Below are 26208 nucleotides of genomic sequence, written 5' to 3'. Positions count from 1 at the left end.
AATTACTTGAGATGCAGACCATTTTGAGTTTTAGTTTGAGTATAATGGTACTGCTATAAAATTCTTCCCAAGCCACAAGAACTCATTTTTAAAACTTAGGAATTTAGTTTTAATTTGCTATGTGATCTCTTTGACATAATAATGAACTAACTATGTTGTGTTTATGTACCTAAAAACCTTTGCGACAATATTCATCACTGGCAACAGGGAAGGCAAACTCCAGGGCTTAATTATTAAATCTGTCTAAATTATGTTATCTTTCCTATCTTTTATTGTTTATTTTGAAATAATCATACACTAGAAAAAAGTGAAAAGTTCATCACAAATAACTTTTTTTCCTGAACCATTTGAGAGTTAGTGGCCAACCTGAATCCTTCCCACCCCTGAAGACTTAGTTTGTATTTCATACAAACCAGGGCCTTTTTTTATATGCCACAAAATGTCTGTAAAAATTGGGCAATTAACACTGACATCCCACCACAATCTGAACTTCAGACCCTATTTATGTTTTGCTGATTGTCCTAATAATACTTTTATAGCAGACGGATCCAGTTCAGAATCACACTTGTCTGTTTTGTCTCCTTCCATGTGGAGAAGTTTCTTGGCCTTTCCTTGCCTTTTTTAACATAGACACTGGAAGTTTATAAGCTCATCTATATTGTAGATCCCCTCAATTGGAGTGATGTTTCCTTGTAATTACCTTCAAGCTCTATAATGTTGGAAGGATCATCACAAAAGTAATGCTGTGTTCTTCTCAGCGCATGCTATCAGGTAGAAAATCATTTCCATGTGTCCTATTATTAATTATGTTCACTTTGATCCCTGGCTTGAGGTTATGTCTGCCAGACTTCTTCATGGTAATGTTAGTCTTTCCCTCTTTTGGAATTAAGTATTTCTGAGGGAAGGAACTTTGAATATAGCAATATCTCATTTTCTTCAAACCTTTAATCTATTCACCTATTTATATCTGTATGGATTTATGGTTTCTGATTTTATATTTATTATCAAATGGGTTATAACCCTTTATTATGCTTATTGTTTAATCTTTTAAAGATTTATTTATTTGACAGAGAGAGAGAGCACAAGCGGGGGGGCAGCAGGCAGAGGGAGACGGGGAAGCAGGCTCCCCATCACTGAGCAGGGAGCCCGATGTGGGGCTCAATCCCAGGACTCTGGGATCATGACCTGAGCCAAAGGCAGATGCTTAACCAACTTAGCCACCCAGGTGCCCCTATTATTTTTATTTTTATTTTTTCGATATTCCAATGATTCCTGATTTGACCAGTGGGAGCGCATTCAAACTGACTTCTTCATCCTTCTGACCTATCACCATCAGTCTTTGAATGCTTCTTTGTTTTCTAGCCCCGAATGTTCCAGAGGTCAAACTGTATTTTCCCTAGCCAGCTGTGCCCACCTAATTCAGAATCCACTTTTCCTATTAATTCTTCCTCCACCCTCTTTTCTGCTGCCCTTAGAGTCTGACTCGCCCTTTGTCATAGTCCATTCCCAGGTGGCTTTGGTAAAACCCAGATTGCTGGACCAGCCCCTAGTTTCTGATTCAGTAGGTCTATGGCAGCACCCCAGAATGGCATTTCAAACAGCCACCGCTGCTGCTCTGGGAACCACACTCAGAGAAAGACCGCAGAAGACACACACTCACAACACCGGGAGACGGGCTTAGAGTCAGAAGTTTGATCCTGGTGCCGCCACTCGCTGCGGCTACAACGGCGGGCGTTCTGAGCCCACCTGCCTTATCTATAAATCGGAGTAATCGTGACAGGATTATTAGGAGGCTCAAAGGAGGTCACACACAAAATCGCCTAGAGTGAGTGTTCTACACACAGTAGGAACTCCATTATTATTAGTTCCACAGACCAAATGCAGTCCAGGCTACTGATGAAGGCAATTTTCTGACTTCCTTTTTTGTGGCTATGGCCCTTTTGTCCTTGAAGGAAGCCCTTGATGGATTACTACCTTTACAACCAAGACACAGAGAGGCAGTGCCCTCAGGCTGCTTAGAAGGCTGGCTGCTGTTCCTCTGCTTGTGAGCTGGTCACTGGGTTCGCTTGCCCAGAAGGTCTTAAGGTGTTCCTCTGGGTTTATTTTCCAGCGGTTCCCAATACTAACAATGATAATGATAATAATCATCATTTGTCTGATTTGGGTGGAAAGATGCAATCGGCAGGGTACTTTACATGTGTAATAGTGTTTAACTCTAACAAGGAGCCTGCAGTAAAGGTATTATTATCTCTCATTTCTGAGATGAGAAAATTGAAGTGCAGAGAGGTTAAGTAACTTTCTCAAGTTCCCAAAGCTAGTATCGAACAGCTGTCATCTAACCCCTTTGTATCCAAAAATGAGCCATGCTGGGCAAAACCTATGACGGCCACTATGTTCAAGAACAATGCAATACACATCCCCCCTTCCCTCTTTCCACTGTCAAAATAGGATGGAATGCAAGTAAGAAGTTATAATAAAAAATTAAACAGGGACTCCTGGGCGGCTCAGTGTGTTAAAGCCCCTGCCTTTGGCTCAGGTCATGATTCCAAGGTCCTGGGATCGGGTTCTCTGCTCAGCAGGGAGCCCGCTTCCCTTCCTCTCTCGCCTGCCTCTCTGCCTACTTGTGATCTCTGTCTGTCAAATAAATAAATAAAATCTTTAAAAAAATTAAACGAAATGGAGTAACACAATGCTACATAATTCTCGGCATGGAAATAAAAATCTTTGTGGCCAAAACAGGATAGCTTCTGGATCATAGGAAATTCTCAGACAAGCCCAGTCAGGCCATGCTGGCTAGGCCTCTGGCTTTTGAGTATTTTTTCCTGTGTTGGAATGCCCTTTCTCCTGTCCTTTTATTTTCACTGTCTGGCAAACTTCACAGTCTTGAAGAACCCTGCTCATACATGGTATATTCTACCAAAGCTTTCTCAAGCCCCATAGAAAGAGATAGATATCCCTTATCTGTGCTAACATGGTCCCTGTGTTCCGTGGCCTTTGAAGCAAAGATTTATTTCTTACTTTTTCCTGTGCCTGACAATGGTGTAGTGTTTGTATAGTGGGTTTTTGATGGTGTTTCTTTTGCAAACCTGTCTTTTCCTGAGTCAGCCCACCTGGTTTGGGAAAGACCTATTACTCTCAGCTCTGGGGATGGTTGGAATGTTTTTAAAAAACAGTGTATCCCATATAGGGCACCATGTTTGATCCTGGAAGGACAGGTGGTCCAATTCAGGCCTGTCCAATTCAGGTCAGCAAGACACAGGAATGCTAGAAGCATCCAGAAGGGATAGAACCTTTTTTGATCTTTTGGGAAAACCAATGAAAAAATGTCTCTCTTCCTCAGGACTCCCAACCCTCTCAGGTAACCTCCTGAAACTCCTCCAGACACTTCAAACTCCATTGAAGCCACCACTCTCCAACATTGCTCATTCTCTTATCTTTCCTGTGTTTGTGAACACCACTGAGATCATCCAGGTACCCTGGACCCTGCTAGTTATTGTAGGCTCCTACCTCTTCCTCACCCATAACTACTCCAGCAGTAAGTCTTACCATTTTTTCCCGCCTAAATATTGCTATAATTCCTCACCTTATTTTTCTTACCCACACTTTGGGCTACTGTCACATCTTGCCAGGACTATTTCAGCTCTTCCTGACTGATCTCCTTCCTTCCAGCCTGACTGTATCCAATTAGACATCAACACTGTCTCCAGGTTCAAATTTGACTATGATACATTGCAGCTCAGAATATTTCTGTGTGTTCCCATCAGATCCAGGATTAATCTCGGCTTCCTTAAAATGACATGTAATTCTCTTCCTGATCTGACCTCTCCTTACCTCCACAGCCTCATCAATCCGCATTTTGCCCATGCCCTAATAATTAAATGAAACAATGCCGAATGCATATCCTACTCTCTCTTGCTTCAATGTCTACCCATGCTGAGCCTTCCATCCTTAATGTCTTCCTTTCTCATGTCTTTCTGGCTAGCATATTCTCTTCTTGCCAAAACCCAAAATCAAATTAAGAATTAACTTTCCTGTGAGTTCTTCCATGATGCTGCAGGTAAATGTGGGGTTTGTTTTTGCCCTCCATCTTTTGATTACAACCTTAAGTATCCCTAAGTCTTTCTGCCTATTAAGATCACCTTTCCTTTATAGTCAACACTGCAACCCTCCACCATCTAACATCTAAAATTCTTTGCAGGATAAACCATCATTTATATTTCAGCAGTTCAGTCTGCATATCATGGACAATTGTCCCATGATCCTCACAGTTGTCATCAGTTGATTTCCTGGTTGTCTCCCTTCCTTTTGTAAAGATACTAAGAGATGGGGTATGGGTCTCGTCTTCCAACTCAACACCTGCTTTCATCCTCAGAGACCTCAAGGTCAATGCCTGCAACCCAGATAATCCCATCTTCTTACTTCCTTTACCTCCATATCACAAAAAACTTTCCATCACTTCACTTTAGCAACTCAGTTCTAAGGGCACATCCTGGACTTGTCATCCATATAAACTAAGCCACTTCTGAAATCATAAATGCTTAACATTATTTTCTAACCACAGCCTTGTAGCCTTCTGTCTCAATTGGTCAAATTGCACAACACACAGTCTTCACCACATCCTTAATACTGGGCTCCAAAGTGCACATAGCTCAGTAGATGCACAAGATAATGTATTGGACTGTGGGAAGAAAATATTAGAACCTCTATTTTTAATTCATCTTTTTGCATATGTTTTATCATGGACATGATATACTAGTAGAATAATTCATTAGGTTACTTTTATGCACACAGATAAGAGCATGAACCCTGCAGTAACTCCGTGAAGTCAAATCCTGTGGCATTTACTAAGGGTGCGGCTTGGAGAAAGTTACCTAACTACTCTATGCCTAGTTTTCTTATTTGTAAAATGATATGTTTACAGTTTCTACTTCATGGAGTTAGTAAGAAGTTTAAGATGTTCAAGGGATTTAATGTTTGTAAAGCACCTAGCTCAGCACTGGAACATACTAAGTATATATAAATGTTAAACAAGCAAATACCCATGCATGTATGAAGGCTATATACTCAATGTTTTCACTTATATAGGAAGACTATTTGTAAAGTATGAAGGCAATTCTTCCTAATCATTCTTTTTCAAATAAATTAATTCTTTTTATTGAAGTATAATTGACATACAATATCCTGTTAGTTTTAGATGTGCATCATAGTGATTTGGCATTTTTTATTGATATTTTTATACATTATGAAATGATCCCCATGCTAAGTCCAGTTACCATCTGTCACCATGTAGAGTTATTACAATATTATTGACTATATTCCCTGTGCTCTACCTTATATCCCATGACTTGTTTATTTTATAGCTGGAAGTTTACTCTCATCTGTTCTTTTTTTTTTTTTAAGATTTATTTATTTACTTTAGAGAGAAAAAGAGCACAAGTGGGAGGGGCAAAGGGAGAGGGAGACAGATTCTCAGCAGAGTCTGCTGTAAGAATGGAGTCCAACCCCGGCTCTATCTCACAATCCTGAGATCATGACCTGAGCCAAAACCAAGAGTCAAAAGCCCAACAGATGCCCCATTCTTATCTATTCTTAACACCATTGTCTTCCCAAAATTCTTTTCTCCTGTCATTTTCCTCCACATCCAGCTGACATTACACTACTCTGAACTCTCCTCTCACTGTTCCCCATCATACTTCCCTTTATGATTCCAAAAATCTGAACGAACTTAAAAAAGTGTCACTGTTGAACTTGTCCCCAGGAAGCCAGACTTAACAGAGAAAAACTACGTAGTGGGCAGGCTGGTGTCTTTCCACATTGGCAATTACTAGCTCCAGATGAACTTTCTGCTCTAAGTAAGTGTCCTACTCAGTTCTTGGCGATCTGCCTCTTGCTTGTTCATCACGAACTATTTCATGTCTCTTTCTTTTCACAGTGCTCAACATTTTTCTCCCTATTGTATTTCTAGCTTGCAAAATTTGCCTCTTGTTTCTTTGGGAAAAAATGAACTCTTTAAAGGATATTTTCTCATTGTACAATGAGTAGGTCTAGAGACCTAGTGTATCTTTCTACAGTTTCTCCTTCACAGTTTCTGGGGAGGCAGAGCTCTTCCTCAGCTCACACTTGGGGTCTGGAGCCCCTACTTTACTAACCCAAAACATAATTTGCTCCTTCAGTATCTCCCTCTTTCTCCTCATACTGCTTAACTGGACAATACTCTACAATACCAAGTAGGCTTTGGTATTTCCCATCTTAGAAACAAAAAAAGGCCACGTCTTCTTTATCCATTCATCTGTTGAAGGAAATCTCGGCTCCTACCACAGTTTGGCTATTGTGCACATTGCTGCTATTACCAAAAATGTGGTCCATCTATACCATGGACTACTACTCAGCCATCAGAAAGGATGAATACCCAGCATTTGCAACAACACGGATGGAACTGGAGGAGATTATGCTGAGTGAGATAAGCCAAACAGAGACAGTTATCATATGGTTCCACTTATTTGTGGAAGATAAGGAAAAGCATGGAGAACATTAGGAGAAGGAAGGGAAAAATGAAGGGGGAGAATCAGAGTGGGAGAGGAACCATAAGAGACTATGGACTCCAGGAAACAAACTGAGGAGGGTTTTTAGAGGGGAGAGGGTAAGGGGATGGGTGAGCCTAGTGATGGGTATTAAGGAGGGCATGGATTGCATGGAGCACTGGGTGTTATACACAAACAGTGAATCATGGAATACTACATCAAAAACTTATGATGTGCTTTACAGTGACTAACATAACACAATTTAAAAGAAAGAAGGAAAGAAATGAAAAAAGAAAAAAATCTTGGTTTCACAGTACAATTCAGCTGTTGTCCCATTTCTCAGATCCTCTTTATATCCCAAATTCCTAGAACACTATCTTTCTACCTCCTTCCATTCATTCTTCCAACAACTCTATTCTGAATTTTGTTTGGGACTTTACTGAAACTGTTATTTTTAAGATCACCGGGTTCTTCAAACTAAATGCACGTTTCCCTGTTCTCATTATCCTTCACCACCCCCCACCCGGCCCCAGTAGGATCCACATGAACGACAACTCCTATGGCTTCCATACTTTCTCTCCCGCTCTCTCAGTCATGTTCTTCATTTTCCTCACACCTCTGTGGCTGATTCTTCTGGCTTTTTCCTGGGGCCTTTAAATTTGCCCACCCTCCAAATGTTGGAGAATCTCAAGCTTTTCTGGATGTCAGTTCATCTTTTTCAGTCTCCCTCCTGACCCACTCTCCAGGACACTGCCTCCATTCCCCTGGCTGTAAATTCTATCTCTACCTTCTTGACTTCTACATTTACTCTCTTCTTGGAGCTTTATTCTTAGATATCCACTTGTCTACTTGATATCACTTCTTGAATTTATTATAGTCACCAGTATTTACTATGTTCAATGGAGGCTTCTAGTTTTGTCTCACTTAGAGTAAATTGCCATCACCTTTCAACTGACCACAGTTGTGATGTCCTAATTCCTTTCTCCATTTCCTCTTTTGCCCCATTTTTATGAGCGTTTTAAACAGCAGTGAGAGTGATCTTCTAAAAGCATGAATTGGTTAAAACCATTCAGCTCCTCATCGCATTTCAAATAAAACTTGCCTTCCCTATGTCAGCCTGCAAGACCTTTACGCGTCCTGGCCTCCGCCCACCTCTTCAGTCTGTTTGTACCATTCTTCCCCTTGGGCACTAAGGTGCGACCCACGGATCGCACCTTAACACCCAAACGCCTTGAGTTTTGTCCAGTCCAAAAGGCTTCTGTGTGCACAGCTATCCCCTGGGCCCGAAATGCTCCTCCCAAGCTTGCTGCATGGCCCCTCCCTCCCATCCTTCGGGTCTCAGTGTACAAATCACCATCTCAGGCATGAATTCTCCTATCTCTGGAAATCAGTATCATTCCCCCACCTCTTTATTCATTCCGACTTCCTGTGTGTTTCCTCCTTAGCTTTCTCTTCTTTACAATATCTTATTTGTTTATTGTTTATTATCCATCTCTTGCACTGGTACGCATGGCTGTGTGATACACTCAGGGCTAAGCGCAACGGAAGTCGGTGGGGTCTCACACATTAGAGCCAAATACTTATTCCAGAACTTCAGTACTTACTATCCGTGGAAATTCAGCAACATATTTAACATTCCATGCCTCAGTTTCCACACCTAGAAAATGAAATGGCAGTATGAAGATTAAGAAAGACAACACACCCAGAGCATTTAGAACAATGTTTGGTCCAGAGTAATCAGCACTGCCACTACCAAATCTGCTCCTATTACTACTGATGATGTTACTGTTGTTGGTAGTATTCAATAAAATTGCTGAATGAATAAATAAGTGAATAAAAACTCGGATTTAGATTATTGTACGACTCCAATGTTCCAGACACCATACTACTTACTGTCACAATCACTTAATGTAAAAATGTTTGTCCTCACAACTTAAAGAATAGACAGATTTATGTCAGGATAAGTTATTCAAAGAATCTGATGTATACTGGGATGTATACAACAGAGAGCTATAACTCCTGAGTGATGGAACAAGAATTTGAAACCAGTTTGCCTCCAAGTCTGGTGCTATTTCTAACAATCCACTGTTGATGGGTCAGGGCCAGCCTGCCCTGAAGAACCACCTGGAATCACTTTAAGTTACATAGTCTTTTTTAAAAAAAAAATTATTTATGTATTTATTTTTGAAAGAGGGAGAGAGAGAGAACTCATGAGCACAAGCTGGGGAAGGGCAGAGGGAGAGAAGCAGGCTTCACTGATCAGGGAGCCCAATGTGGGGCTCAATCCCAGGACCCTGGGATCATTACCTAAGCTGAAGGCAGACACTTGACTGAGCCACCCATATGCCCTTACGTTGCACAGTTGCTCTCATCCCTGGAGACAGGGGTTTCTGTAGACTAACACAGGACTCTGGACTCTGTGGCTTTCAAAAGAGCTTCAGTGAAGCTAAGACAGGAACTGTTGCCCTGTCCTTTCTCTGGCACATGGTCCCATGGTTTCCCCTTGTCTCCACAGTGATGTGTGAGCCCATTCAGGAGCTTAGAGCAAGGTGGTAAAGAGGCCACCATTGTGAGTTTGGTTCTCTTGGCAGGTTTTTCACTTTCATAGCCACACCTGGGCTGCCACGCTGGCCTGAATGTGAGAGAGGCTGAACAAATAGCTGCATGGTAGTTCTAGTTCAGATTTTTCTCTTAAATGTGGAGAGAAATCTAAAATCAACTTCCACGAGGACTTGGAAGCAATAGCTTTCTTTAAATTGGGTAAGAAAACAAAGTGACAAACAAATGAATTTCCAAATGATTCTTTATGTTAATTTGTTAAACACTCAGGAACATGGTGTGCATGGGAAAAGTTTAGATGCGATCAGGAAGAGGCAGGCAACAAAAAGCCATAGGGAAATGTTTACAGAAAGCTCCCTGTTCAACTAAACAGAAGACCAGATGTTACCGCAAACTGCTCCATGTTTGAAAAATTCTTCTGCAGAGTTCTGGCCAGGAAAAATAATTGACATCTTCTTGAAAACATGGGTAGCTTTTAGTGCTGGCAATTAGGTACCTCAGTTCATTTCAGTTATCATGTAGAGTTATCACTACTCTCAAGCCAAATCATAATAGGGTTGGCCATGTTTCAGTATAAATTGGAAATGTTCAAAAAACATTGGGATTATAATTCCTAGTGAACCTTTCAGCTTTTGTCCTTGCCTCACAACCTAAATTATGCTCAGAAAAAGAAAAATGAAGTTGTTATCCTTAACCATATATAAATTCAGAGGCCATCCAGGGTAGACCAATAAAACTTGCCTGGAAACATAAGGTTTCCATGTAATCGGTTATTAAATCCTTTGGGGAAGAATCTGGCCAGACATAAGAGGAGGAAGAACGCTGGCAAGGATTTAGGATCAGTGTCTGTGAGGGGAAAAGAAAAGAATGTTCCGACTTGTTCCCGTGCCCAGTAGGGTAGATAAGCCCACTGAAAGGACCCAGGGCTGAAGCGGGCAACGCTCACAGGTATAATTTGTCTGGATAAGCTAGGATGTACTGCAGTAACAAAGCCCAACTCTCAGTGGCTTTAAAAAAAAACAACCAACCAAACAAACAACAACAACAACAACAAAAAAAACAAAAGTAGGGTTACAACGTGGACATGAGCAGTTGGGTAAATGTTCTCCAACAACAAGCTCAAGGAAATGAGGTAAGAAGGCAGCAGGCGACAAAAAGTACTATGGAAATGAGGTTCTGGTACTCTGAGACTTATGAAGGCTGACATTGATTGTGGGCTGATTGTCCTAAATGTTCTCATTTACTGATTCAGTGTGTATCTACCGAGTGATGACAGTATGCGGGATCAGGAGACAGCAGAGGATGAACCAAAGGGTCTGGCTTTGTGCACTTGACATTCTAATAGCTTTCTTCATGTCCCTTAGTTCTCCAGAGCACCTGATGAGGTGGGCAGTACTATCAACCCCATCTTAGTGCTGGAAATCAGAGGCATATAGAAGTCTCATCCAGCCAGTGAGTGGTAAAACGGGGATTTGAACCTCGGCAGCCTGACTTCAGAGGACACGTTTTTGACCGCCATACCACATTAGTGCCACGGATATTTGATGAGGTCAATCACTCTTTGCTGTTGCCAGCATCTGGAAAAGGGAGCTAAAGAAATTAGCTTGAGTCCGTTGGAGAGCCACATGGTACATGAAGTACCAAATCGTCCTGGGTGGGCTGGCACTGAGAACCTCAAGGCATCAAGGTTTCTCCTACTGCTGTTCATCAGAGGGATGGGAATCCTCATTCTTATGATAGTGAATTCAAGAGTCTGCTCATTTCAGAAAGCTATGGACTAGGGAAAACTGGCTCCCACCCTTAAGCTCATGTGAGGGCAGTGTAGGGCATTAGCACCCAAATAGCATACATTTGGATTTCAGCCCAAATACCCATGCCCATGACCTTGGGTAAATCACTTGTCCGCTTGAATCTTTGGTTTCTCATCTATAAAATGAGCATGTGTATAGTATTTTCACATAAATGTATTATAAGATTAAAAGTGATAATGCATGTAAGTGGAGTTCTGGAACATAGAATGTCCCCAATAAATTAAGATCCATAGATGTCAAATGGGCATAATATTCCTTAATAATAACAATAACAAAGATAGTTAATGGGAACTTAGCAGCCATTAGTTGAAGAAATTCCAAAGAGTGAGGATTACTTTATTTTATTTTTTAATTTAAATTCAGTTTAATTAATATATACTGTATCATTCATTTCTGAGGTAGAATTTAGTGATTCATCATATGCATATAACAGCCAGTGCTCATTACTTCAAGTGCCTTCCTTAATGCCCTTCACCCAATTACCCCACCTGTCATCTACCTCCCCTCCATATTATTCAGCCATCAAAAAGAGTGAAATCTTGCCATTTGCAATGACGTGGATGGAACTAGAGAGTATAATGCTAAGCAAAATAAATCAGTCAGTGAAAGAAAAATTCCGTATGATTTCACTCGTACATGGAACTTAAGAAACGAAACAGATAACATAGGGTAAGGGAAGGAAAAATAAAATAAGATGAAAACAGAGAGGAAGAACGAGTTTTATCTTAGAACAAGGGGGTGTTCAGAGGATTATGTCCACACACACTGCCCGGGCCCCTTCTCCAATGCCTCCGTAACAAGTCCTTATCCCACGTTTCTCTCCCAGTGTGCTTTCTCCGGCTTCTGGCATTCATTTCTGCTCTATCACATTTCGTCTAATTAGCATCAAATTCTAATCCACCGTCACTACAGGGAAAACTTCCACCAGGAGTGACATCTTAATCCCAGGCAGTGTGCGAGCAAGGAGGGTGTTCGCGGAGCCTGGGACAAGCCTACTAGCCCAAGAAGCAATCAGGCAGGCATGGAACCCAGACACAAGCAACTGAGCTATGATGGTGAAGAGAAGTTTCCCTCAAAGGCTATTGGTTCCCTGAAGGAAACATATCAAGCACCACCGTAGAGAGAATTTAGGACATTTTGCTCTCAAGGGGCTCAATTATTTCTAAATATATTTTCAAATAAATGAGACTTTCTTAAACCATTTATCACCATAGCAACTAAGCTGGCAGAGTTGGTGGGAGTTTTAGCTTCTATCAACTGTGAAATATGCTTGTTGCTTGCAAGTCTTTAGGAAAAAAAAAAGTGTTATATTGAATAAGTAAAGCAACAAATTCGTGAAGACTCACAGGAAATTAATGAATAAAGGGATGACAAGAGCATTTGCAAAGACGTACAATCTTACTCTGAGAGTTAAATAATAAAATTCCGTTGGACAGGATCTCTTGATGTCCCCAATCTGGTGATCTCATAGGTAAAATAATTATCTTAAAATGCAAATACTTTTCTCTAAGCATATGTACATTCCAGCATGTGCAATGCCTGGAAGTTGGGGGCCCAGACATCAAGAGATGTGCATTCTAGCCTCAGTTCCGACGCTAATTAGCACTAGATAGCGAGTAGGACTTCCAACCTCAAGTCTATTTCCTTTTCTGTCTAATGAAAGGATGTGGGATTCTATTACTCGCTTTGAATTAAGTGAGGTAAACACTAACTTTTAAAACTTCTTTATAGCCTTCAAAAATTTTTGTTGTCATTTATTTATTTAATTTTTAAGTTCTTGGAAATGAATCATGATTCAGGCTTACGCGGACTCTGTGTGGCTGGCAGACCCCAGCTCCCCACTTGCCTTTGCAGAGGCTCAAGCATTACCAAACAGAAGGGAAGGGTGACCACAATGAGGCATTTTTGAAAAGTGAAGGCCATATTTGCATTTCTTGAGCAACTTTGTACGTACAGGCACGTTCAAACATTATCTCCTTTCATCCTGACAGACTTGTATGTTAGGGACCACAATTCCCATTAGAGCTGAGGAAAGAAAACATCTAATCTAGCTGATCAGTCTCTCATACCAGCCAGTGGTGGGGCTGGGGCTTTAGCTCACGTCTCCCAGACTCCTGAGGCATGACTCACCAGGCCACCTCTCCTTTGAAACCATCTGGTTCAAAGGCACAATGTGGTGACAGGAGGCTTGGTAAGGGAGTCAAGACTTGGTGACAATTTGGGACTCACTGTGGCCATGGGCCTTTCCTGAAGGAAGGTAGCGAGGTGACCGCATATAGAGGGGTAGTTTCAGCCTTGGGAAAGTGAGGATAAGCTTGGGGAGCACAGGTTTTGAAAAGGGTTCACTCAGCATTCACAACCGGAAATAGATGTCAGACACTGAAATCAAATAAGCTAAAAAAGAGCTTTCTGGCAGCTGTGACAAGGGTTAGGTTGAAAGCAACAGACTGCATTCTGTTGTCTCGATTTTTCTCTGCAGGTGAGTTGTTTTCAACTGGACCAGGTGTCCAGACATGAGAGGAACAGAATTTCTTGGAAGAATAGACTTTGTTTGAAAATTTTTAATACTATCTTTTGTGAGGTTTCCTTTTCAAATAATCTCACAGTGCATTGATATATTGATCGTAAGTTTTCACTGAAATCCCATCACTCCCTTCTGTTTCTGTACACTCCAAAGGACTAACCAGCTGCACTGAGGAGAAGTAAACATACCCAACCTTCCCCTAAATCCTGGCACGTCTTCATCTAACCTTAGTAACTCTGGCAAACACGAGCTCAGTTTCCTTCATTCATGAATTAGAAGAGAAGCCATTAGATGCCTTTCTTGGCTATCATGCCTCTGGATACAAGTGGAAGAGAGAACTTCTGCTTCGGGAAGAACACAGTACAACACACAGACCTGGGGTCAGCCAGCGGTGGGTCCGATCCTGATCCCTTCAACTCCTAATTGTGTGACATTCGTAAATTAGTCACTCCATACTTTATTTTCCTCACATGAAGTTGACTTGGGAAGTTCTAAGAGGTGTCATTTTCCAGAGAGTAAGTGTGGGGTTGACAGATAAAAGAAGGAGTAAAAAATGAGAATTTGGGGGGAAAGTTAGGGAATAAGACTCAAAGCAGGATGGTGTTTTGAGGCCAATACAGCAGTGGCATTAGGAGCCTAAGTATCCAGAGTCCATGCACAGGCATGGATGGATTGGCAGGAGGGGAGGATCCAATTACCAGCCAGGTGCAAATTTGTTGGCAAGCTTGGTGCTGTGACTGTCCATCCGCATTGTGACCAAATCACCACGACAAAGGAAAAGAGGAAACAAGAAGTCCTCAGACTGTGAGAAGCAACCACATGAGAACACTTCCAAACACAAGCACTTCCAAAGGTAAGAATGATACCAAGAGGACATAGGAAGGGGCTCAGGGACACATTGCTTTATTACTAACACTGTTTGCGTTTGCATTCCATGGGCCTGCAAATGCGGAGGAAATCATGCAAAGCCCTCCGGTTCCTCTGCACATTGTTCCTTTTGCTTTCTGTCAAGCTTCTCAACTATGACACTCACACTTCTCTGCACACAGCATCCATCCAGACCACCCTCATTCCTGAACGGAGGAAGAAACAGGGAGACTCTGGGAGTGGCGTTCTGAAATTAGCAGGACTGGAATGAGCAAGAGTAGTCCTTCCATCCACAGGCAGGGGCACTGTGCCTCCTTCCTCTGTCTGTGCTGGGCGATAGGGTATCTCTTAGCTTCCCTCTATGTCCTTGTCACTTTGCCCCACGTAGCTATATACCCAGGCCTGGGAGTGTGGGCACAGATTATCAAAGCTCATGAACCCGACAGTGGTAAACCAGACGGACAACCCTGAAAGGGGCTTTTGGTGGCGTCTGTGCCTAGTCGCGGACCACTCTCTTCCCTTATGGCTGGCCTTTACACTGCACAGTTAATGACCATCCATGTAGGCCAAATCCTAACACAAGTCCCTTTAAAAAAAATAATAATTAGTTTTACCTTCCTTGTTTAGCTTCTGTTTTTTAAATAATTCCAGACTTACAAAAAAATTACAAAAATGATACAAGGTACTCTCATACACACTTCACCCAGGTTTAGTTTCAAGGGGCAGGAATTCATAGAGAATTCTCATATATGCTCTACCCAGGTCCACCACATGTTACATTGCCACATTTGCTATTTTCTATCTCTCATGTTATATATATATATATTTTTTTTTTTGACCCATTTGAGAATAAGTAGCAAGCATCATGCTCCTTTCATTTTAACCTGTACAGCGTACTGTTCTTAATAACAGAGCACTCTCTTATATAATTTCAGTACAGTTATCAACATTAAGAAATTTCACCTTGACATAATACTATTATCTAATCGACTGGACATATTCAGATTTTGCCCATTTTCCTAGTCATGTCCTCTGTACCATTTTTTCCCCTATTCAAGCATCACTGTTGCCTTTAGCCCCTACATCTCCTCAATCCCCTTTAATCCGTAACTATTCCTTCATTTTCCTTTGTCTTTCATGAAGGACATGGAGATTATCAGAGAGTACGGTGCACTGTGCTTTTTAAAAATGGTTCTCAGTTTGAGTTTACTGTGTTTCCTCATGATTAAATTCAGGTTATGCCTTTTTTTGGCAGGAATATTATGGTCATATTGTGTCCTCTGTGCATCACAGCAGGAAGCCCAGGACCTCTGTTTGCCTCATGACTGGGATGTTAACTTTGATCACTATATATTTTGTTTGAGTTTGACCTGGATATTAGGATTTTTTAGAAAGATTTTATTTATTTATTTGACAGAAAGAGAAAGACATAGAGAGAGAGAGAAGGAGAGAGAACACAAGCAGGGGGAGGGACCGAGGGAGAGGGAAAATCAGATTCACCATTGAGCAGGGAGCCCCATATGGGGCTCAATCCCAGGCCCCTGGGATCATGACTTGAACCGACTGAGCCACCCAGGTGACCCTAGACATGAAGATTTTTTAAAACTCCCCATGTCAAGGGAAGAATAAGAATCACTGCTCTGGCCAATTAAGCTGGATTTTCTGAGAGTGGGAACCAGAATGTTTCCAAAGCTCTCACCAATATCTGGGTGTGTGGCCGGGGTTGAGAACCACAGGTGCACACCTGCGAGATTAATATCCACCTTTAGTCAAAGAGGAAACCTGGAGCTGCCCTGGTTTCTTCAAGAGCATAGAGCAGATTAGTGGTGGGGCCATGACTACTAACCCTAAGTCTTCCCTGAACAAGTCAGAAGTCAGACAGTTGACACATTTTTCACCTGAGAGGGGACCACAGAAGGTATTTCTATGCTTCCAGCCCAGAAAAACTGAGACAAGTAGACAGTTGTGTTCCGGTTGCTCCATGAATGACCACCTCCATTCTACTCAAAGCAGGGCCCAGGGAGCAGCCATGTGGGCAGCAGACCCTCAGTCCCCTCTCAGACTTGTGGGACCAGAATCTGAACGTCACAAGATCTCCAAGCGTTCTGAAGGCAAATTAAAACTTGAGGAGCACTGGGCCCTGGCACGGGGGCAATGATGCAAAAGCTGGTAAACCTTCAGATGTTGTAGGTCACACAGTCTTTGTCACAACCACTCCTCCTGCCTTTAGAGCACAAAAGCAGCCACAGACACTGGTGAGTGAGGGTGAGCATGTTAACAGCAACAGGTAGTGGGCCGGTGTGGCCCGGGGACCATAGTTTGCCGACCTCTGCACTAATGCAATGAGGCAGGGTTGAGAGCAAATAAGATGAACTCACAAAATAGGGAAATGAAAAAATTCGGATCCTAGCTCTTCTAGCAACCAGCTTTGTGAGCTAGAACAAATTACCCACCACCTCCAGGCCTCATCTGTAAACCGTATGAAGTTTACCCTGCTGTACAGGGTCAAAGATGATTAAGAGAGAAGGCATACCATAAGAGTGGCATGAAGAAGGCCCTCGGTAAAGGTCAGTTTCCTTGCTTCCTTCCAACTCTCCTTGTGTACCATGAGTCTGCCAGTTTGCACCAGGGCACTGCAACACAGAGAAGCCAAACATACTTTTTTTGTTATTGTTGTTCAAAATAGCATTTTAATTTGTCTCTGGAATGTTCTTTTGTTTTTTATTTGATTATAAGAAGTCTGATCACTGGAAAATCTCCAATATGTCTAATCAAATAATGATGCCAAACTATAAAAATCCAGCTCTCAAAAAGCAGGAAACCCATCAGCTTTATTCCTCCCTACATTGTCCCTTCTCTTTCCCTTTCTCTACAGCTCATTCTATCTAGAGGATGAAAGGCACCTCCCCATCCAAACTCTTTCTCTAAGCTGAGGTTTTTCTGACTCATAAGTTCCCTAAGGGAGAGGAGAAAATAGAAAGTGAAATGATTTTGCTTGAAAGACTTTGGTAAGGTAGGATGGGGGAAGCGAGCTGTAGCTCCTGTTTAAGGATGAGATTGCTAAATACATTTAACAGGATGATTCAATAGGAGAGAATAATGTTGAATGGGACTTAGCTGTGTGCCCAGGATGGTCTACCAGGGAATAATGACAGCATTAGAGAGGAGGCAGGCAGTGAGAAGGGACATCGATGACGGACCCTCATCCTGGACTAATTATAAAACAAGGGTCCATGCAGAAATCTGACTGGCACCTTTTCCAAGCAGCTTGGAAGTTGGCAAGAAAATTATAGTTCTTATTGTGGCTGTCATTAAATTGGGACCAGAAGCTGATGGACAAATATATATGGGCAAACACAAAAATAAAACTTGATGCGGCCAGGAGCGTGATAAAACATCAACTCAGAGGCTTATTCAGAGCAGTTAAAATCAGCTATTTTTCTGATGTTCCCAATGTAGAACATCAGAAAAATAGCCCATGCTTGTTATTTGGTTATAGAGAGCTTAAAATTTGGTGAGACATGTAATTGATTATAGGGACAAGGAACCTTGGGGATGTCCCTTTATGATGACAATTTGATCACCCATATTGTGCTTTTCTCTCTAACTCACATGCATCAAAGTGACCAAGAAAATATAATAGACATCTCTGGATCCCAGAAAGGGTCTTATTCACATTTTGGAAACTGGAGAGCAGGCAGATGGGGAAATGGGAATGGCAAGACCTTACATATTACCATTACCATACACAAGGGTAGCAGTGTTCTGAGCTAGAAGAGATATGGGAGGCAAGAGTGGGCTGCAAGAGAGAAAGAATTTGATCTTGAGTTAAGAAGTGTACCGGGGTTGGAGACCATGGATCTCACTCTGAAGTTATATCTGGTCTGCAAGCCTTCCTGAGAATAGAGAAGAGGTGTGGGAGAAGGGGTCTATTTTTAGCTTGTACATAACACAGAAAAGCATGACTGTGACATTTCCTTTCTGCTCTCGTGTATAAGAATAAACAAATAAAAATCACCAGATGAAAAGATTTAGCAGTTTCAAGAGAAAGGAAATAGAGGTAAGGAATTAGAAGAGATAAAAATATTCATAATTAAATTTTCAAAGATATTTCAGATGACGTTGCAGGAAGATGTTAGGAAAAGAATATTCAATGTCAGGATAATATTAATTCAGATAATAAACCCAATTGCCACATTTTTGAAAACACTTTGGAGGCAGTCACTAGCAAGTTGAATCATGAAGGAAACTGAGAAACTGAGAAAAACTGAGCTAAAAGCATGGTCCCAGAATTCAGAGGAAATGGATAAGGATAAGAATATAATGATGAGAAGAATGACAAGAGACTAGGAGGAATGATCTAGGAGATCCAACACACATGACAGATATAACACCAGAGGGTGAAATGGAGCACAAAGAAAAGCAAAATTAAAGAAATAATTGAATAAAAGTTGCCTAAGTTGAAGAAAAATTTGAATCTTTACCTGGAAATGGATCATTAACAATCTGATGCTACTAATAATAAAAAGAACCAAAGTCTTGCCTTTCAAAGAAAAAAAAAATCTATAGCTGGGAAAAAAAATCTCAGGATAAAGTCAAGTTTCTTCTTTACTGCTCTGAACACTAAGTGAAAATGGAACTTTTCCTCTGCGATCTTGAGGGAGAGGTTTGCATACATTTTGAGAGGTAAGAATTCTATACTCAGCCAAGCTAAAATTTATAAATAAGTACCATGGTTTAATTTATTTCCTTCCTTTAAAAACAAATTTTTTTAAAGATTTTTATTCGTTTATTTATTTGACAGAGAGGAAGAGAGCACAAGTAGGGGGAGCAGCAGGCAGAGGGAGAGGGAGAAGCAGGCTTCCCGCTGAGCAGGGAGCCCGATGCAGGGCTCCATCTCAGGACCCTGGGATGACCTGAGCTGAAGGCAAACACTTAATGACTGAGCCACCCAAGTGCCCAAATATTTTTTTTTAAGATAAAGAATAACATGTTGCTTTAAAACAATCAGACAAAACAAACAAACAAGAAACCAAAGTTAACAAGCTTTTCCTGTTTCTACCACCACAATCTGGACTAAGATCCAAGGTAAACGTGTTCTTTTTCTAACAGCTTTAATATGGTTTTGCAGCTTGGTAAGAGTGAAAAAATAAATTTTTTGAAAAATAGTAAATATAATTAATATGATTATAAATGATGGTAATTGGGATGTAAAATCCCAGATGATCCTAATTACAAGTACTAGGAGGACAAGGGGACAAATAAACTGTAGACAGAGCCTTCAGTTTGCAGCTTACGTGGTGCACAGCACTGCATACTATTCCTAATCACAGTAGGGAAAATGGGCTATTTTAAATTTATTTCCTTTCTTTAAAAATAAATTTTTTTTTAAGATTTTATTTATTTGACACAGAGAGAGATCACAAGTAGGCAGAGAGGCAGGCAGAGAGAGAGGAAGGGAAGCAGGCTCCCTGCCAAGCAGAGAGCCGGATGCGAGGCTCGATCCCAGGACCCTGAGATCATGACGTGAGCCGAAAGCAGAGGCTTAACCCACTGAGCCACCCAGGCGCCCCTAAAAATAAGTATTTTTAAATTAAAGAACTTGATTGCCTATTGAAAGAAAAATACCAAAATGCTAATTACACGTTAGCTGATATATACATAAATGATGTTAGAAAGCAAGACCTGTGGGATGTGACAAAAGAGGTAAAGAAGAAAATGTCAAGCCTGAAATCCTGTCATCATGGTGAATCTTATCTTCAGTGGCCAAAACTGAATGATTAAAAGCAACATTGTGACTGAACTAGTGAGTAGGCGGAGCTTCAGGGAAGTACAAGGTCATTCCTGGTGTCCGTACCAGTGTGAAGCGAGTCCTGGAATGTGTTGGTCTTTCCCAGACCTGCTCTCTTACTGCCCGCTGGAGTCCAGTGACTGGGGCCCCACTCTAGAACTGTGTAATATCAAATTCACTGTTTCAAAGAAGTGTTCCCGGAATGCCTGGGTGGCTCAGTCAGTTAAGTAGCTGACTCTTGATTTCATCTCAGGTCATGATCTCAGGGTCCTGGGATCAAGCCCTAAAGCGCCCAACCCTGCCCCTGCCTGGTGGGACTCTGCACTCAGTGGGGAGACTGCTTCGGGACACTCTCTTTCTGCCTCTGCCCCCTCACCTATGTGTGTGCTTTCTTTCTCTCTCACTAAAATAAGTAAATCTTTAATAATAATAATAAATCCCTGCTACAAAAACCCAAAAAACAAAAGACTAGATGCCCAGTTGGGAAATAGTGGTGTGCAAGGACTGTTGGGTGAGAGCCACATCCAACAGCAAGGGTACCTCATTGGCAGCAAGGTTACTGCAGTGTCTTTTCAAATACCTAAATCACACTAACCTTTTTAAAATAAAAGTGTCTCAAGTCATCTTCACATGTCTTCTTTTAAACATAAAGAAGAGCAAGTGTTTCCTGAGATGAGGCAAGGTGGACGTGAGCATTCTCTATCTTTGCATCAGCACAAGCCAGAACTCCAATGCATGATTTGTTCAGGCAGAGTGTGGGAGCCAGAAGTGAAGTTTAAGAATCACAGAGTTTGGAAAGAAAGGAAGGAAGGAAGGAAGGAGGAAGAAGGAAGAAGGAAGGAAGGAAAGAAGAAAGAAAAAGAAAGCGTCACAGAGTTCGCTAAGGAAGATATCTAGAGACAGAGTCCCAAGGAGGTTTGGCCGAGAGAGGGATAAAAATACAACTGGCCAAGCACCAAATCAAATAACATACAGGAGTCAGTGTGCAATTCAAGATGAGGCACATTCTTCACATTTTTTACATTCTTGCAATTTCCAAAAACTTCTTTCATAATCTTATTTTAGATCCACAGCTGCGCCCAACACCTATTGTCAGGAAAGTTTCTTTTTTTTTTTTTTTTTTTTCTCATTTTATTTATTTTTTCAGCGTAACAGTATTCATTCTTTTTGCACAACACCCAGTGCTCCATGCAAAACGTGCCCTCCCCATTACCCACCACCTGTTCCCCCAACCTCCCACCCCTGACCCTTCAAAACCCTCAGGTTGCCCCAACCTCCCACCCCTGACCCTTCAAAACCCTCAGGTTGTTTTTCAGAGTCCATAGTCTCTTATGGTTCGCTTCCCCTCCCCAATGTCCATAGCCCGCTCCCCCTCCCCCAATCCCACCTCCCCGCAGCAACCCCCAGTTTGTTTTGTGAGATTAAGAGTCATTTATGGTTTGTCTCCCTCCCAATCCCATCTTGTTTCATTTATTCTTCTCCTATCTCCTACCCCCCCATGTTGCTTCTCCATGTCCTCATATCAGGGAGATCATATGATAGTTGTCTTTCTCCGATTGACTTATTTCACTAAGCATGATACGCTCTAGTTCCATCCACGTCGTCGCAAATGGCAAGATTTCATTTCTTTTGATGGCTGCATAGTATTCCATTGTGTATATATACCACATCTTCTTTATCCATTCATCTGTTGATGGACATCTAGGTTCTTTCCATAGTCTGGCTATTGTAGACATTGCTGCTATAAACATTCGGGTACACGTGCCCCTTCGGATCACTATGTTTGTATCTTTAGGGTAAATACCCAGTAGTGCAATTGCTGGGTCATAGGGTAGTTCTATTTTCAACATTTTGAGGAACCTCCATGCTGTTTTCCAGAGTGGTTGCACCAGCTTGCATTCCCACCAACAGTGGAGGAGGGTTCCCCTTTCTCCACATCCTCTCCAGCATCTGTCATTTCCTGACTTGTTCATTTTAGCCATTCTGACTGGTGTGAGGTGATATCTCATTGTGGTTTTGATTTGTATTTCCCTGATGCCGAGTGACGTGGAGCACTTTTTCATGTGTCTGTTGGCCATCTGGATGTCTTCTTTGCAGAAATGTCTGTTCATGTCCTCTGCCCATTTCTTGATTGGATTGTTTGTTCTTTGGGTGTTGAGTTTGCTAAGTTCCTTATAGATTTTGGATACTAGCCCTTTATCTGATATGTCGTTTGCAAATATCTTCTCCCATTCTGTCAGTTGTCTTTTGGTTTTGTTAACTGTTTCCTTTGCTGTGCAAAAGCTTTTGATCTTGATGAAATCCCAACAGTTCATTTTTGCCCTTGCTTCCCTTGCCTTTGCCGTTGTTCCTAGGAAGATGTTGCTACGGCTGAGGTCGAAGAGGTTGCTGCCTGCATTCTCCTCAAGGATTTTGATGGATTCCTTTCTCACATTGAGGTCCTTCATCCATTTGGAGTCTATTTTTGTGTGTGGTGTAAGGAAGTGGTCCAATTTCATTTTTCTGCATGTGGCTGTCCAATTTTCCCAGCACCATTTATTGAAGAGGCTGTCTTTTTTCCATTGGACATTCTTTGTCAGGAAAGTTTCTAATGTAGTCATGTCTATACTAGTATGAATCCAGAGATCACCTCTGTCAGAAGCCTTAGCACTGTAAGTCTCATTAATTATTACAAAACTGAAACTCCTACAGCTCCTTAGAAAAAAATTCTGAGCACCGGCAAAATGAGTAGGAAAAGTATTTTGAAGAGCAGAAGATAGTTCCTAATTTGAAAACTCATGTCTGTGCAAAATCCTGCACATGGATGTTTATAGCAGCTTTATTCAGAGTTGCCAAAAACTTGGAAGCAACTAGGATGTCTTTAGTAGGACAATGGAATATTATCCAACGCTAAAAAGAAATGAGCTCTCAAGCCATGAAAAGATATGGTGGAACTTTAAATGCATATTACTATGTGCAAGAGGACCATTTGAAAAGGCTCTATACAGTACGCTCCCAACAATACAACATTCTGAAAAGGGCAAAACTGTGGAGAGTAAAAAGATCAGTAGTTGCCAGAAGTTAAAGGGAAAAGAGGGATTGAATGAAGCAGAACACAGAGGAATCTTCAGGAAGCAAAACTACTCCTTAAGACATTATAATGGTGGGGGGCGCCTGGGTGGCTCAGTGGGTTAAGCCGCTGCCTTCGGCTCAGGTCATGATCTCGGGGTCCTGGGATCGAGTCCCACATCGGGCTCTCTGCTCAGCGGAGAGCCTGCTTCCCTTCCTCTCTCTCTGCCTGCCTCTCTTGTGATTTCTCTCTGTCAAATAAATAAATCTTAAAAAAAAAAAAAAGACATTATAATGGTGGATACTTGTACCATTAAACATTTGCCTGAGCCCATAGAATGTACAACTCAGTTGTATATGGTGGACTTTGGATGATTATGGTGTGTCAGTGTGGGTTCATCTGTTGCAACAAATGTACCCCTCTGAAGGGTACATGGGTGGTGGGAGAAGCTGAGCATGTGGAAATAAGAGAACTCTCTGCATTTTCCACTCAGTTCTGCTGTGATCCTAAAACTGCTCTAAAAAATGAAGTCAATTAAAAACAAATTTCAAGTATCAGCAAATGAGCAAGAAAAGCATTTTGAAGAGCAGGAGATATTTCCAAAGCCTCTGTCTTTTACAACACTAGAAGTTACTTTGCTAAGGCCTTTCCTCTCAGAGCAGTCCCTGGGGCCAGGGGGTCAACATGGGTTCTTTATCGGTTCAGTAATGCCAGCCATGTGACCTTGAGTGCAGCATTTAACTTCTTTCTTTCCTCCTTCATGGAATTGTTGTAGTGATAGAAGGGTGCATAGCCTGATAGACTAGATCAATGAAGAGTAGTTATTGTGATTTTTGTCATTATTTAATACATCCTGGGGGAATTTCATGGGTTGTAATAGGGAAATTTGAAAAAGAAAGAAAAAGCCAATTTGTTTTATGCCCATCACACACATATGCACACATACACACACAGATGTACATCCAATGTGTGTAGGTTCTTCCTCTACATGCCCTGTAGCTGACTCATTAAAAATCCACTGCATTTATGGAAGTGTTTTCCCATAGAAAACCACCATCATTTATCAGATCTGATAGTAATGGTTCAGAAGGAGACCCCTAACACTTTAGTCCTTTTCTCCCAACATGGTAATTTATTCATCAATTAGTGTAAAGGAAAAAAGAAAAGAAATAAATACGAAAAATTTTTAAAAGTGTAAGTGGGGAAAGAAAACATGGTGGAGATTTTTGTGCACAAATAATAAAAGGATGGCTTGATGAACAGGAAAAAATTACTTGTCAACTACAAAAAGAGGCTTTGTTTTTCATTTTCATTTTCCTTCATTAAACCTTTTGTTACTATGGAAATTTCTTTGTGTTGAAGTTTTCAATACTTGCTCAAAATTTTTAAAAATATTTACTAATTATCAAGCTCCAGAATTCATGTTTATTTTTAATGTTTTTTAGGAGACTGGGTTTTAGATACAGTGTTTTTAGAAATCAGGATCATTGTTTGACAGTTTTGTTACTCATGTTTCTCCATTACTTGCTCCAGCAAGCCTCATCTCCCACATCGACAGCCACTTTCTAAAGGGGTCGTAAGCAAGCCTCAAGAAAAATCAGCCCAAATATCTTTATGATCCCACGCTCCACTTCTGACATTTGTAAAATGCCATTGCTCTGACCTCAGTGCAGCAAAACAATGACATTGTTTCCACTGAACTTCCCTTCTACTTGGAAGAGAAAGACACATAACAAATAATTTGGACAATTTCAGATAGACTGAAGTTCTATGAAGATGAGGAAACAGTGTAATCGTGTCAGGGTAGACTCTGGACAAGAGAAGAAAACTTTTTAAGGGGGTAGTCAGGGAAATTCTGTGAGAGAGCCACACCTGAGGAGAACTTGACTGATAAAAAATATTTCAGGGAGAATTCCTTACAGGTATAAAAGCTCTAAAGCTGAAATGTGCCTGAACTGTGTTCCAGGGAGATCAGGGCAGCCATGATGGCCGGGAGCACAAGGGAGCTATGGGGAAGTAGTACGAGATAACGTCTGGCAAGAATAATACCACGTAGGGCTTATAGGCCACACTCAGGGACATGCCATCAAAGAATTTTTTAATTGGGGAGCAAAACTTTCTTATTTATATTTCACAAAATATAAATTTGGTACATAACAATGGATTCCAGGGGCAAGAGATATGCAAAAACCAGGAAAGAGGTTATAGCAGTGGACCCAGGAAATAAGGATAGAGAAGCATTGGATGTGGTGAAAAGTAGTTAGTTAAGGGATACATTTCATAATGTTATGGCATAGGACTGTCCTGAGGAATGAATGGATAATTTATATTATTATTATTATTAATTATTGTTCAAGAAAAGATGAGATATATGAAAAACATTTTCCAAATTAATAGGGATAATATTGTGATTTTTTTCCCTTTTGTTTTTATTTCAGTATAGTTAACATACAATGTTATATTAGTTAGATGACTGGATAAAGAAGATGTCTCACACACACACACACATCACACACACACATACATACACATTACACACACACACACATCACACACACACCACAGCACATACCACGCTGGAATATTATTCAACCACAAAAAGGAAATTTGTTTCCCTTTTGATTATTAACAGGTATTTAATATTAATTAATTCATATTTCTGAAATTATATCTCCTTGGTCTTGCTTTATTAATTCCTTTGAAGTACTAAATTTGTAGTACATGGAGTACATGAAGTACATTTCCTTAGCTAATAATCTACTTGCAGATTTTTAACTTATTTTATTTTTTTAAGTTTTTATTTATTTATTTGACAGAGAGAGACACAGCAAGAGAGGGAACAAAGCAGGGGGAGTGGGTGAGGGAGAAGCAGGTTCTGGAGCAGAGAGCCTGATTCGGGGGCTCTGTCCTAGGACCGTGGGATCACTACCTGAGCTGAAGGCAGATGCTTAATGACTGAGCCACCCAGGCGCCCCTACTTATAGATTTTTAAAAGGATATGTATAATTGTAATTAACTTGTAATTTTTATCTTTATAGGATTTTTAAAAATTTTATTTATTTATTTATTTGACAGAGAGAGATCAC

At 41.1% G+C, this 26208-nt stretch overlaps 1 long non-coding RNA gene across 4 annotated transcripts in view; it reads right to left on the bottom strand.

Annotated features, from left to right (window-relative positions):
• Positions 1-26208, bottom strand: part of LOC123951980 — a 204483-nt gene that overhangs the window by 112681 nt on the left and 65594 nt on the right. For all 4 annotated transcript variants that reach the window (XR_006820545.1, XR_006820543.1, XR_006820546.1 and 1 more), the window contains one exon: positions 8126-8178. This is a non-coding gene — a long non-coding RNA (uncharacterized LOC123951980). The remainder of the gene's footprint in view (positions 1-8125; positions 8179-26208) is intronic.

Source organism: Meles meles, chromosome 10 (assembly GCF_922984935.1).
Source record: "Meles meles chromosome 10, mMelMel3.1 paternal haplotype, whole genome shotgun sequence".
NCBI lineage: Eukaryota > Metazoa > Chordata > Mammalia > Carnivora > Mustelidae > Meles > Meles meles.
The sequence above is the reverse complement of the archived record's forward strand: the minus strand, read 5'-3'. Positions and strand labels throughout refer to the sequence as shown.